Here is a 15,952-nt window from a genome sequence, read left to right as displayed (position 1 = left end):
GCCAACATGGGTATCCAGATCCCGCTGTTGGTTATTGACCGGAGAACGTCTCGGTCATGTCTGCATGGTTCCCGAACCCGTAGGGTCTACACACTTAAGGTTCGATGACGCTAGGGTTATAGGGAATAGATATACGTGGTTACCGAATGTTGTTCGGAGTCCCGGATGAGATCCCGGACGTCACGAGGAGTTCCGGAATGGTCCGGAGGTAAAGATTTATATATGGGAAGTCCTGTTTTGGTCACCAGAAAAGTTTCGGGTGATATCGGTAATGTACCGGGACCACCGGGAGGGTCCCGGGGGTCCACCAAGTGGGGCCACCAGCCCCAGAAGGCTGCGTGGGCCAAGTGTGGGAGGGGACCAGCCCCAGGTGGGCTGGTGCGCCCCCCCACCAAGGCCCAAGGTGCATGGGAGAGTGGGAGGGGGCAAACCCTAGGTCCAGATGGGCCTTAAGGCCCACCCTAGTGGCGCCCCCCCTCTCCTCCCCTTGGCCGCACCCTAGATGGGTTTGGGGGTTGCCGCCACCCCTGCGGAGGGAACCCTAGATGGGGGCGCAGCCCCTCCCCTTCCCCAATATATACTTGAGGTATTTGGGGCTGCCATACACACGAGATGGTCACTCTCTTGGCGCAGCCCTACCTCTCTCCCTCCTCCTCTCCCGCGGTGCTTGGCGAAGCCCTGCAGGATTGCCACGCTCCTCCACCACCACCACGCCGTCGTGCTGCTGCTGGATGGAGTCTTCCCAACCTCTCCCTCTCTCCTTGCTGGATCAAGGCGTGGGAGACGTCACCGGGCTGCACGTGTGTTGAACGCGGAGGCGCCGTGGTTCGGCGCTTAGATCGGATTCGGCCGCGATCTGAATCGCAACGAGTACGACTACCTCATCCGCGTTCTTGCAACGCTTCCGCATCGCGATCTACAATGGTATGTAGATGCACTCCCCTTCCCCTTGTTGCTAGATTACTCCATAGATTGATCTTGGTGATGCGTAGAAAATTTTGTATTTCCGCTACGTTCCCCAACAGCTGGTGGCTGCTCGGACGCGCCGACGCAGGCGAAGAAGGAGGCGGAGTGCCTCCACGCGCCGGAGAAGGAGGATGAGTGCCCTGATCGTCACTCGCCGGAGGAGGGGGCGGTGGAGGAGGCGGAGTGCCCTGACTCGCCGGAGGAGGAGGAGGAGGCATCCAGTTCGGAAGGTTGATGAGCTCCTTCCGCCATAGGCATGGAGTCTTCAGACAAGAACCCAGCCGAGTCTCCCCTTCACCCGTAGGGTGGTCAAGCTGGAGGTCCTCAAATCCTTCTGTGATTTCATCCACCATCACCCTAGCATATCCTTCTGGAATCGGCCGGCAGTGAAAAGTTGCACCAGGTTCAGGAGGTGCAACAGAGCCAACAGCCGCCTTGACTTTCAATTCCATCCACTGCGTCATAAGGTGGCAATGCTGAGACTCCGTGATAGCATCTACGGGATAGCTAGCAGGAGCCATGAAGACAGGCTCCTGAAGCAGCTCCGTGGAAGCCACGCTGCTTCTCCGCTGAGATGGCGGGGTAGCATCGGGTGTCGGTTCGGCAGGTCGCGTGCTGCAAACTGCCTCTCGTTCCTCTAGCGCTTGTACCCTTGCGTGCAGCGCCTGTAGTTGGGTCAACTCCTTTTTCTTCTTCCTCTCCCGGCGTTTGTAACCGCCTGCGTTGGGAAATCCAGCCTTCCACGAAAGGGAGCCTGGCGTGCCTCGTGTCCGTCCGGGGTGCTCAAGATTCCCGAGGGCCTCTGTGAGCTCGTCGTTCTCTCTGTCCGGAACGAACGTCCCTTGCTGCGCCTTTTCGATATACTCCTGAAGCTTCTCGATGGGTGTGTTCAGCTGCTCGTCGGTCCAAACGCACTTCCCTGTTACAGGGTCCAATTTTCCCCCAACCCCGAAGAACCAAGTCCTGCAACGGTCTGGCCAGCGTCGCATCTCTGGTTTGATCCCTTTATCAATGAGGTCATTCTCAGCCTTGTCCCACAACGGCCGGGCTTTCAGGTAGCCACCTGACCCCGTGCGATGGTGATGCTTCTTCTTTGCAGCATTTTTCTTGTTTGTCGGTAACATCTTCGCTGCTCTCTTAGATTTCTTTTTGGTGACAAATTTGGGTCACTGATCTTTGATCTTCTCAAATCAGCCGATGAATTCTGGAGTCTTGTCTTGGTGGACAAACGATGATTTCAGCTCATTCTTCCACCTCCTGAATAGCTCAGCCATCTTCTTAAGAGCATAAGCCTTGATCATTGGCTTTTTAAATGGATTCTCCGGATCCTCCTCTGGCGGGAAGGTGAAATTTTCCTGCAGCGCGGTCCAAAGATCAGCTTTCTGCCTATCGCTGACATAAGACACCTGAGAGTCTTTGTCCTTAGGCTTCAACCATTGCTCGATGCTGATCGGGATCATGTCCCTCACTAGAACCCCGCACTGAGCATTAAATTTTTGCTTGGTCCGGAGGGGTTCAATCGGTTGGCCAGCGCGATCAATTTCGATGATCGTGTACCTTTCATCCGTGCGCAACTTTCTCTTTGGGCCTCGTCTCGTTACCGAAGTGTTGCTCGATCCGGAGGGCTAGAAAAGAAGAAAAAGAAGAGAGTTAATATGTGTACATACCAAAAACAGTTAATGCATCAATTAGCTATATTCAGCACATGCTTAATTAATTAATATATATACCTGGCCGGACTCCGTTCGGTCACCGGAGCCGTCATCACGGTGTCCTTCCCCCTCCATTCGCTCACCGGAGCCGTCATCACGGTGTCCTTCCCCCTCCATTCGGTCACCGGAGCCTGTTGGGGAACGTAGCAGAAATTCAAATTTTTTTACGCATCACCAAGATCAATCTATGGAGTAATCTAGCAACAAGGGGAAGGGGAGGGCATCTACATACCATTGTAGATCGCGATGCGGAAGCGTTGCAAGAACGCGGATGATGGAGTCGTACTCGTAGCGATTCAGATCGCGGTTGGTTCCGATCTAAGCGCCGAACCACGGCGCCTCCGCGTTCAACACACGTGCAGCCCGGTGACGTCTCCCACGCCTTGATCCAGCAAGGAGAGAGGGAGAGGTTGGGGAAGACTCCATCTAGCAGCAGCACGACGGCGTGGTGGTGATGGAGGAGCGTGGCAATCCTGCAGGGCTTCGCCAAGCACCGCGGGAGAGGAGGAGGAAGGGAGGTAGGGCTGCGCCAAGAGAGAGAGGTTCTCGTATGTATGGCAGCCCCAAATACCTCAAGTATATATAGGGGAAGGGGAGGGGCCGCGCCCCCATCTAGGGTTCCCTCCCTAGGGGTGGCGGCAGCCCCCAAAACCCATCTAGGGTGCGGCCAAGGGGAGGAGAGGGGGGGCGCCACTAGGGTGGGCCTTAAGGCCCATCTGGACCTAGGGTTTGCCCCCTCCCACTCTCCCATGCGCCTTGGGCCTTGGTGGGGGGGCGCACTAGCCCACCTGGAGCTGGTCCCCTCCCACACTTGGCCCACGCAACCTTCTGGGGCTGGTGGCCCCACCTGGTGGACCCCTGGGACCCTCCCGGTGGTCCCGGTACGTTACCGATAGCTCCCGAAACTTTTCCGGTGACCAAAACAGGACTTCCCATATATAAATCTTTACCTCCGGACCATTCTGGAACTCCTCGTGACGTCCAGGATCTCATCCGGGACTCCGAACAACATTCGGTAACCACGTCTCTATTCCCTATAACCCTAGCGTCATCGAACCTTAAGTGTGTAGACCCTACGGGTTCGGGAACCATGCAGACATGACCGAGACGTTCTCCGGTCAATAACCAACAGCGGGATCTGGATACCCATGTTGGCTCCCACATGTTCCACGATGATCTCATCGGATGAACCACGATGTCGGGGATTCAATCAATCCCGTATACAATTCCCTTTGTCTATCGGTATGTTACTTGCCCGAGATTCGATCGTCGGTATCCCGATACCTTGTTCAATCTCGTTACCGGCAAGTCTCTTTACTCGTTCCATAACTCACATCATCCCGTGATCAACTCCTTGGTCAGATTGTGCACATTATGATGATGTCCTACCGAGTGGGCCCAGAGATACCTCTCCGTTTACACGGAGTGACAAATCCCAGTCTCGATTCGTGCCAACCCAACAGACACTTTCGGAGATACCTGTAGTGCACCTTTATAGCCACCCAGTTATGTTGTGACGTTTGGTACACCCAAAGCATTCCTACGGTATCCTGGAGTTGCACAATCTCATGGTCTAAGGAAATGATACTTGACATTAGAAAAGCTCTGAGCAAACGAACTACACGATCTTGTGCTAGGCTTAGGATTGGGTCTTGTCCATCACATCATTCTCCTAATGATGTGATCCCGTTATCAACGACATCCAATGTCCATGGTCAGGAAACCGTAACCATCTATTGATCAACGAGCTAGTCAACTAGAGGCTTACTAGGGACTTGGTGTTGTCTATGTATCCACACATGTATCTGAGTTTCCTATCAATACAATTGTAGCATGGATAATAAACGATTATCATGAACAAGGAAATATAATAATAACTAATTTATTATTGCCTCTAGGGCATATTTCCAACAGTCTCCCACTTGCACTAGAGTCAGTAATCTAGTTCACATCACCATGTGATTAACACTCACTGGTCACATCACCATGTGACCAACATCCAAAGAGTTTACTAGAGTCAACAATCTAGTTCACATCACTATGTGATTAACACTCAATGAGTTCTGGTTTGATCATGTTATGCTTGTGAGAGAGGTTATTAGTCAACGGGTCTAAACCTTTCAGAACCGTGTGCTTTACGAATATCTATGTCATCTTGTGGATGCTACCACGCGCTATTTGGAGCCATTTCAAATAACTGCTCTACTATACGAATCCGGTTTACTACTCAGAGTCATCCGGATTAGTGTCAAAGTTCGCATCAACGTAACCCTTTACGACGAACTCCTTTTCACCTCCATAATCGAGAAAATTCCTTAGTCCACTAGATACTAAGGATAAGTTCGACCGCTGTCATGTGATCCATTCCCGGATCACTATTGTACCCCTTGACCAACTCATGGCAAGGCACACTTCATGTGCGGTACACAGCATAGCATATTGTAGAGCCTACGTCTAAAGCATAGGGGACGACCTTCATCCTTTCTCTCTTCTGCTGTGGTCAGGTCTTGAGTCTTACTCAATACTCACACCTTGTAACACAGCCAAGAACTCCTTCTTTGCTGATCTATTTTGAACTCTTTCAAAATCATGTCAAGGTGTGCGTTCTTTGAAAGTATCATCGGGCGTCTTGATCTATCTCTATGGATCTTGATGCCCAATATGTAAGCAGCTTTATCCAGGTCTTCCTTTGAAAAACTCCTTTCAAACAACCCTTTATGCTTTCCAGAAATTTTTTACATCATTTCGGATCAACAATATGTCATTCACATATACTTATCAGAAATGTTGTAGTTCTCCCACTCACTTCTTTGGAAATACAAGTTTCTCATAAACTTTGTGTAAACCCAAAATCTTTGATCATCTCATCAAAGCGTACATTCCAACTCCGAGATGCTTACTCCAGTCCTTAGAAGGATTGCTGGAGCTTTGCACACTTGTTAGCATCTTTCAGGATTGACAAAAACCTTCTGGTTGTATCACATACAACCTTTCCTCAAGAAAATCTTCGAGGAAACAATGTTTTGACATCCTATCTGCAAGACTGCTAATACAATTCCAACAGACTCTTAGCATCGCTACGAGTGAGAAAGTCTCATCGTAGTCAACTCCTTGAACTTGTCGGAAAACATCTTAACGACAAGCCGAGCTTTCTTAATGGTGACACTTACCATTATTGTCTGTCTTCCTTTTAAAATCCATCTGCACCCAACAGCCTTACGACCATCAAGTACATGGATCCTCTCTCGGATTTTATGGCCTCGAGCCATTCGTCGGAATATGGGCCCACCATCGCTTCTCCATAGCTCGTAGGTTCATTGTTGTCTAGCAACATGACTTCCAAGACAGGATCACGTACCACTCTGAAGTAGTACGCATCCTTATCGACCTACGAGGTTTGGTAGTGACTTGATCCAAAGTTTCATGATCACTATCATGAGCTTCCACTTCAATTGGTGTAGGTGCCACAGGAACAACTTCCTGTGCCCTGCTACACACTAGTTGAAGTGACGGTTCAATAACCTTATCAAGTCTCCACCATCCTCCCACTCAATTCTTTCGAAAGAAACTTTTCCTCGAGAAAGGAACGTTTCTAGAAACAATCACTTTGCTTCTGGATCTGAAATAGGAGGTATACCCAACTGCTTTGGGTATGCTATGAAGATGCATTTATCCACTTTGGGTTCGAGCTTATCAGCCTGAAACTTTTCACATAAGCGTCGCAGCCCCAAACTTTTAAGAAACGACAACTTAGGTTTCTCTAAACGGTGTCGTCTCAACGGAATTGCGTGGTGCCCCTTTCAAAGTGAATGCGGTTGTCTCTAATGCCTAACCCATGAACGATAGTGGTAATTCGATAAGAGACATCATGGTATGCACCATATCCAATAGGGTGCAGTTATGATGTTCGGACACACCATCACACTGTGGTGTTCCAGGCGGTATCAATTGTGAAACACTTTCCACAATGTCTTAATTGTGTGCCAAACTCGTAACTCAGACATTCATCTCTATGATCATATCATAGACATTTTATCCTCTTGTCACGACGATCTTCAACTTCACTCTGAAATTACTTGAACCTTTCAATAATTCAGACTTGTGTTTCATCAAGTAAATATTCTCAGCATCTACTCAAATCATCTGTGAAGTAAGAACATATCGATATCCACTGCATGCCTCAGCACTCATTGGACTGCACACATCAAATGTATTACTTCCAACAAGTTGCTCTCTTGTTCCATCTTACTGAAAAACGAGGCTTTTCAGTCATCTTGCCCATCTGGTATGATTTGCATGTCTCAAGTGATTCAAAATCAAGTGAGTCCAAACGATCCATCTGCATGGAGTTTCTTCACGCACATATATACCAATAGACATGGTTCCCATGTCTCAATCCTTTCAAAAACGAGTGAGTCCAAAGATCCATCTACATGGAGCTTCTTCATGCGTTTTATCCCAATATGACTCAAATAGCAGTGCCACAAGTATGTGGTACTATCATTACTTTTGGCATGAACATGTGTATCACTATGATCGAGACTCAATAAACCATTTATTTTAGGTGCAAGACCATTGAAGGTATTATTCAAATAAAAAAAGAGTAACCATTATTCTTCTTAAATGAATAACCGTATTGCGATAAACATAATCCAATCATGTTTATGCTCAACACCAAACACCAAATAACAATTATTTAGGTTTAACACCAATCTCGATGGTAGAGGGAGCATGCGATGCTTGATCACATCAACCTTGGAAACACTTCCAACACATATCGTCATCTCACCTTTAGCTAGTCTCCGTTTATTCCGCAGCTTTTATTTCGAGCTACTAACACTTAGCAACCGAACTGGTATCTAATACCCTGGTGCTGCTAGGAGTACTAGTAAAGTACACATTCATATAATGTATATCCAATATACTTCTGTCGACCTTGCCTGCCTTCTCATCTACCAAGTATCTAGGGCAGTTCTGCTTCAGTGACCGTTTCCCTCATTACATGAGCAGTTAGTCTCGGGTTTGGGTTCAACCTTGGGATTCTTCACTAGAGCAGCAAATGTTTTGTTGTTTCATGAAGTATCCCTTTTGCCCTTGCCCTTCTAGAAACTAGTGGTATTACTAACCATCAACAATTGATGCTCCTTCTTGATTTCTACTTTCGCGGTGTCAAACATCGCGAGTTGCTCAAGGATCATCATATCTATCCCTGATATGTTATAGTTCATCACGAAGCTCTAATAGCTTGGTGGCAGTGACTATGGAGAACCATCACTATCTCATATGGAAGATTAACTCCCACTTGATTCAAGTGATTGTAGTACTTAGTCTCATACCTCTTGACGTGGGCATTAGCCTGAAATCCCAATTTCAGTCTTTCGGAACATCTCACATGTTCTGCGACGTTTCAAAAACGTCTTCGGTGCCTCAATTCTAAACCGTTCAACATTACGCACTGAACTATCATGTAGTCATCAAAACGTGTATGTCAGATGTTTCGCAACATCTACAGACGACGCTGAGGTTCAGCACACCGAGCGGTGCATTAAGGACATAAGCCTTCTGTGCAGCAATGAGGACAATCCTCAGTTCACGGACCCAGTCCGCATAATTGCTACTATCAACTTTCAATTATATTTTCTCTAGGAACGTATCTTAAATAGTAGAACTAAAGCGTAAGCTATGACATAATTTGCAAAGACCTTTTGACTATGTTCATGATAATGAAGTTCATCTGATTATTCAATGAACTCCCACTCAGATAGACATCCCTCTAGTCATCTAAGTGACACATGATCCGAGTCAAACTAGGCCGTGTCCGATCATCATGTGAGACGGACTAGTCATCATCGGTGAACATCTCCATGTTGATCGTATCTACTATACGACTCATGTTCGACCTTTCGGTCTCTTGTGTTCCGAGGCCATGTCTGTACATGCTAGGCTCGTCAAGTCAACCTAAGTGTTTCGCATGTGTTCCGAGGCCATGTCTGTACATGCTAGGCTCGTCAACACCCGTTGTATTCGAACGTTAGAATCTATCACACCCGATCATCACGTGGTGCTTCGAAACAACGAACCTTCGCAACGGTGCACAGTTAGGGGGAACACGTCTCTTGAAATTTTAGTGAGGGGTCATCTTATTTATGCTACCGTCGTTCTAAGCAAATAAGATGTAAACATGACAAACATCACATGCAAATCATAAAGTGACGTGATATGGCCAATATCATCCTGCGCCTTTGATCTCCATCTTCGAGGCGCGGCATGATCACCTTCGTCACCGGCATGACACCATGATCTCCATCATCATGATCTCCATCATCGTGTCTTCATGAAGTTGTCTCGCCAACTATTACTTCTACTACTATGGCTAACGGTTAGCAATAAAGTAAAGTAATTACATGGCGTTTTCATTGACACGCAGGTCATACAATAAATTAAGACAACTCCTATGGCTCCTGCCAGTTGTCATACTCATCGACATGCAAGTCGATGATTCCTATTACAAGAATATGATCAATCTCATAGATCACATATATCATTCATCACATCTTCTGGCCATATCACATCACAAGGCACATGCTGCAAAAACAAGTTAGACGTCCTATAATTGTTGTTGCAAGTTTTTACGTTGCTTGTATAGGTTTCTAGCAAGAACGTTTCTTACCTACGTAAGACCACAACGTGATATGCCAATTTCTATTTACCCTTCATAAGGACCCTTTTCATCGAATCCGTTCCGACTAAAGTGGGAGAGACAGACACCCGCTAGCCACCTTATGCAACTAGTGCATGTCAGTCGGTGGAACCTGTCTCACGTAAGCGTACGTGTAAGGTCGGTCCGGGCCGCTTCATCCCACAATACCGCCGAAACAAGATAAGACTAGTAGCGGCAAGAAGAATTGGCAACATCTACGCCCACAACTGCTTTGTGTTCTACTCGTGCATAGAAACTACGCATAGACCTAGCTCATGATGCCACTGTTGGGGAACGTAGCAGAAATTCAAAAAAATTTACGCATCACCAAGATCAATCTATGGAGTAATCTAGCAACGAGGGGAAGGGGATCGCATCTACATACCATTGTAGATCGCGATGCGGAAGCGTTGCAAGAACGCGGATGATGGAGTCGTACTCGTAGCGATTCAGATCGCGGTTGGTTCCGATCTAAGCGCCGAATCACAGCGCCTCCGCGTTCAACACACGTGCAGCCCGGTGACGTCTCCCACGCCTTGATCCAGCAAGGAGAGAGGGAGAGGTTGGGGAAGACTCCATCCAGTAGCAGCACGACGGCGTGGTGGTGATGGAGGAGCGTGGCAATCCTGCAGGGCTTCGCCAAGCACCGCGGGAGAGGAGGAGGAAGGGAGGTAGGGCTGCGCCAAGAGAGAGAGGTTCTCGTATGTATGGCAGCCCCAAATACCTCAAGTATGTATAGGGGAAGGGGAGGGGCTGCGCCCCCATCTAGGGTTCCCTCCCTAGGGGTGTCGGCAGCCCCCAAAACCCATCTAGGGTGCGGCCAAGGGGAGGAGAGGGGGGCGCCACTAGGGTGGGCCTTAAGGCCCATCTGGACCTAGGGTTTGCCCCCTCCCACTGTCCCATGCGCCTTGGGCCTTGGTGGGGGGCGCACCAGCCCACCTGGAGCTGGTCCCCTCCCACACTTGGCCCACGCAGCCTTCTGGGGCTGGTGGCCCCACCTGGTGGACCCCCGGGACCCCCCGGTGGTCCCGGTACGTTACCGATAGCACCCGAAACTTTTCCGGTGACCAAAACAGGACTTCCCATATATAAATCTTTACCTCCGGACCATTCCGGAACTCCTCGTGACGTCCGGGATCTCATCCGGGACTCCGAACAACATTCGGTAACCACGTATCTCTATTCCCTATAACCCTAGCGTCATCGAACCTTAAGTGTGTAGATCCTACGGGTTCGGGAACCATGCAGACATGACCGAGACGTTCTCCGGTCAATAACCAACAGCGGGATCTGGATACCCATGTTGGCTCCCACATGTTCCACGATGATCTCATCGGATGAACCACGATGTCGGGGATTCAATCAATCCCGTATACAATTCCCTTTGTCTATCGTTATGTTACTTGCCCGAGATTCGATCATCGGTATCCCGATACCTTGTTCAATCTCGTTACCGGCAAGTCTCTTTACTCGTTCCGTAACTCACATCATCTCGTGATCAACTCCTTGGTGTTGGGAATCGTAGCATAATTTTAAAATTTTCCTACGCTCACCAAGATGCATCTATGGAGTCTACTAGCAACGAGGGGAAGGGAGTGCATCTACATACCGTTGTAGATCGCGAGCGGAAGCGTTCCAATGAACGTGGATGACGGAGTCGTACTCGCCGTGATCCAAATCACCGATGACCGAGTGCCGAACGTACGGCACCTCCGCGTTCAACACACGTACGGTGCAGCGACGTCTCCTCCTTTCTTGATCCAGCAAGGGGGAAGGAGAGGTTGACGGAGATCCAACAGCACGACGGCGTGGTGGTGGATGTAGCGGCTCTTCGGCAGGGCTTCGCCGAGCTTCTGCGCGAGAGAGAGAGGTGTTGTAGGGGAGGAGGGAGGCGCCAAAGGCTGTAGGTTTGCTGCCCTCCCTCCCCCCCACTATTTATAGGACCCCTTGGGAGGGGGGAGCCGGCCAAAACCCATCTAGGGTTGGGGGGGGCGGCGGCCAAGGGGGGAAAGGGTTTGCCTTGCCCCCCAAGGCAAGGGGGAACTCCCCCCCCCCCTAGGGTTCCCAACCCTAGGCGCATGGGGGGGAGGCCCAAGGAGGCGCCCCAGCCCACTAGGGGCTGGTTCCCTTCCACTTTCAGCCCACGGGGCCCTCCGGGACAGGTGGCCCCACCCGGTGGACCCCCGGGACCCTTCCGGTGGTCCCAGTACAATACCGATAAACCCCGAAACCTTCCCGGTGGCCAAAACTGGACTTCCTATATATAATTCTTCACCTCCGGACCATTCCGGAACCTCTCGTGACGTCCAGGATCTCATCCGGGACTCCGAACAACTTTCGGGTTTCCGCATACATATATCTCTACAACCCTAGCGTCACCGGACCTTAAGTGTGTAGACCCTACGGGTTCGGGAGACATGCAGACATGACCGAGACGCCTCTCCGGTCAATAACCAACAGCGGGATCTGGATACCCATGTTGGCTCCCACATGTTCCACGATGATATCATCGGGTGAACCACGGTGTCGAGGATTCAATCAATCCGTATGCAATTCCCTTTGTCAATCGGTATGTTACTTGCCCGAGATTCGATCGTCGGTATCCCAATACCTAGTTCAATCTCGTTACCGGCAAGTCTCTTTACTCGTACCGCAATGCATGATCCCGTGACTAACGCCTTAGTCACATTGAGCACATTATGATGATGCATTACCGAGTGGGCCCAGAGATACCTCTCCGTTTACACGGAGTGACAAATCCCAGTCTCGATCCGTGCCAACCCAACAGACACTTTCGGAGATACCCGTAATGCACCTTTATAGTCACCCAGTTACGTTGTGACGTTTGGCACACCCAAAGCACTCCTACGGTATCCAGGAGTTGCACGATCTCATGGTCTAAGGAAAAGATACTTGACATTGGAAAAGCTCTAGCAAACGAAACTACACGATCTTTTATGCTATGCTTAAGTTGGGTCTTGTCCATCACATCATTCTCCTAATGATGTGATCCCGTTATCAATGACATCCTATGTCCATAGTCAGGAAACCATGACTATCTGTTGATCAACGAGCTAGTCTACTAGAGGCTTACTAGGGACAGGTTGTGGTCTATGTATTCACACATGTATTACGATTTCCGGACAATACAATTATAGCATGAATAATAGACTATTATCATGAACACAGAAATATAATAATAACCATTTATTATTGCCTCTAGGGCATATTTCCAACAGTCTCCCACTTGCACTAGAGTCAATAATCTAGTTACATTGTGATGAATCGAACACCCATTGCGTCCTGGTGTTGATCATATTTTGCCCTAGGGAGAGGTTTAGTCAACGGATCTGCTACATTCAGGTCCGTGTGTACTTTACAAATATCTATGTCTCCATTTTGAACACTTTCACGAATGGAGTTGAAGCGACGCTTGATATGCCTGGTCTTCCTGTGAAACCTGGGCTCCTTCGCAAGGGCAATAGCTCCAGTGTTGTCACAGAAGAGAGTCATTGGGCCCGACGCATTGGGAATCACCCCTAGGTCGGTAATGAACTCCTTCATCCAGACTGCTTCCTGTGCTGCCTCCGAGGCTGCCATGTATTCCGCTTCACATGTAGATCCCGCCACGACGCTTTGCTTGCAACTGCACCAGCTTACTGCTCCTCTATTCAAAATATACACGTATCCGGTCTGTGACTTCGAGTCATCCGGATCTGTGTCGAAGCTAGCGTCGACGTAACCCTTTACGACGAGCTCTTCGTCACCTCCATAAACGAGAAACATATCCTTAGTCCTCTTCAGGTACTTCAGGATATTCTTGACCGCTGTCCAGTGTTCCTTGCCGGGATTACTTTGGTACCTTCCTACCAAACTTACGGCAAGGTTTACATCAGGTCTGGTACACAGCATGGCATACATAATAGACCCTATGGCCGAGGCATAGGGGATGACACTCATCTCTTCTATATCTTCTGCCGTGGTCGGGCATTGAGCCGTGCTCAATTGCACACCTTGCAATACAGGCAAGAACCCCTTCTTGGACTGATCCATACTGAACTTCTTCAATATCTTGTCAAGGTATGTACTCTGTGAAAGACCAATGAGGCGTCTTGATCTATCTCTATAGATCTTGATGCCTAATATGTAAGCAGCTTCTCCAAGGTCCTTCATTGAAAAACACTTATTCAAATAGGCCTTTATACTCTCCAAGAATTCTATATCATTTCCCATCAATAATATGTCATCCACATATAATATGAGAAATGCTACAGAGCTCCCACTCACTTTCTTGTAAACACAGGCTTCTCCATAAGTCTGTGTAAACCCAAACGCTTTGATCATCTCATCAAAGCGAATGTTCCAACTCCGAGATGCTTGCACCAGCCCATAGATTGAGCGCTGGAGCTTGCATACTTTGTTAGCATTCTTAGGATCGACAAAACCTTCCGGCTGCATCATATACAACTCTTCCTTAAGGAAGCCGTTAAGGAATGCCGTTTTGACGTCCATCTGCCATATCTCATAATCATAGTATGCGGCAATTGCTAACATGATTCGGACGGACTTCAGCTTCGCTACGGGTGAGAAAGTCTCATCGTAGTCAACCCCTTGAACTTGTCGATAACCCTTAGCGACAAGTCGAGCTTTGTAGATGGTCACATTACCATCTGCGTCCGTCTTCTTAAAGATCCATTTGTTTTCTATGGCTCGCCGCTCATCGGGCAAGTCAGTCAAAGTCCATACTTTGTTTTCATACATGGATTCTATCTCGGATTTCATGGCTTCTAGCCATTTGTCGGAATCCGGGCCCGCCATCGCTTCTTCATAGTTCGAAGGTTCACCGTTGTCTAACAACATGATTTCCAGGACAGGGTTGCCGTACCACTCTGGTGCGGAACGTGTCCTTGTGGACCTACGAAGTTCAGTAACTTGATCTGAAGCTTCATGATCATCATCATTAACTTCCTCCCCAGTCGGTGTAGGCACCACAGGAACATTTTCCCGCGCTGCGCTACTTTCCGGTTCGGAAGGGGTGACTATCACCTCATCAAGTTCCACTTTCCTCCCACTCAATTCTTTCGAGAGAAACTCCTTCTCTAGAAAGGACCCGTTCTTGGCAACGAAGATCTTGCCTTCGGATCTGAGGTAGAAGGTATACCCAATAGTTTCCTTAGGGTATCCTATGAAGACGCATTTTTCCGATTTGGGTTCGAGCTTTTCAGGTTGAAGTTTCTTGACATAAGCATCGCATCCCCAAACTTTTAGAAACGACAGCTTAGGTTTCTTCCCAAACCATAATTCATACGGTGTCGTCTCAACGGATTTAGACGGTGCCCTATTTAAAGTGAATGCGGCAGTCTCTAAAGCATAACCCCAAAATGAGAGCGGTAAATCGGTAAGAGACATCATAGATCGCACCATATCCAATAGAGTGCGATTACGACGTTCGGACACACCATTTCTCTGAGGTGTTCCAGGCGGCGTGAGTTGTGAAACTATTCCACATTTCCTTAAGTGTGTACCAAATTCGTGACTTAAATATTCTCCACCACGATCTGATCGTAAGAATTTTATTTTCCTGTCACGTTGATTCTCGACTTCACTCTGAAATTCCTTGAACTTTTCAAAGGTTTCAGACTTGTGTTTCATTAGGTAGACATACCCATATCTACTTAAATCATCAGTGAGAGTGAGAACATAACGATATCCTCCGCGAGCCTCAACACTCATTGGACCGCACACATCGGTATGTATGATTTCCAATAAGTTGGTTGCTCGCTCCATTGTTCCGGAGAACGGAGTCTTGGTCATCTTACCCATGAGGCATGGTTCGCACGTGTCAAATGATTCGTAATCAAGAGACTCCAAAAGTCCATCTGCATGGAGCTTCTTCATGCGCTTGACACCAATGTGACCAAGGCGGCAGTGCCACAAGTATGTGGGACTATCGTTATCAACTTTACATCTTTTGGTATTCACACTATGAACATGTGTAGCATCACGTTCGAGATTCATCAAGAATAAACCATTGACCAGCGGGGCATGACCATAAAACATATCTCTCAAATAAATAGAACAACCATTATTCTCAGATTTAAATGAGTAGCCATCTCGAATTAAACGAGATCCAGATACAATGTTCATGCTCAAAGCTGGCACTAAATAACAATTATTGAGGTTTATAACTAATCCCGTGGGTAGATGCAGAGGTAGCGTGCCGACGGCGATCACATCGACCTTGGAACCATTCCCGACGCGCATCGTCACCTCGTCTTTTGCCAGTCTCCGTTTATTCCGTAGTTCCTGATTTGAGTTACAAATATGAGCAACCGCACCGGTATCAAATACCCAGGAGCTACTACGAGTACTGGTAAGGTACACATCAATTACTTGTATATCACATATACCTTGGGTGTTGCCGGCCTTCTTCTTGTCCGCTAAATATTTGGGGCAGTTCCGCTTCCAGTGACCACTTCCCTTGCAATAAAAGCACTCAGTCTCGGGCTTGGGTCCATTCTTTGACTTCTTCCCGGCAACTGGCTTACCGGGCGCGGCAACTCCCTTGCCGTCC

The sequence above is a fragment of the Aegilops tauschii genome, chromosome 5 (genome assembly GCF_002575655.3).
Source record: "Aegilops tauschii subsp. strangulata cultivar AL8/78 chromosome 5, Aet v6.0, whole genome shotgun sequence".
Classification (NCBI taxonomy): domain Eukaryota; kingdom Viridiplantae; phylum Streptophyta; class Magnoliopsida; order Poales; family Poaceae; genus Aegilops; species Aegilops tauschii.
This window is presented reverse-complemented; position numbering follows the sequence as displayed.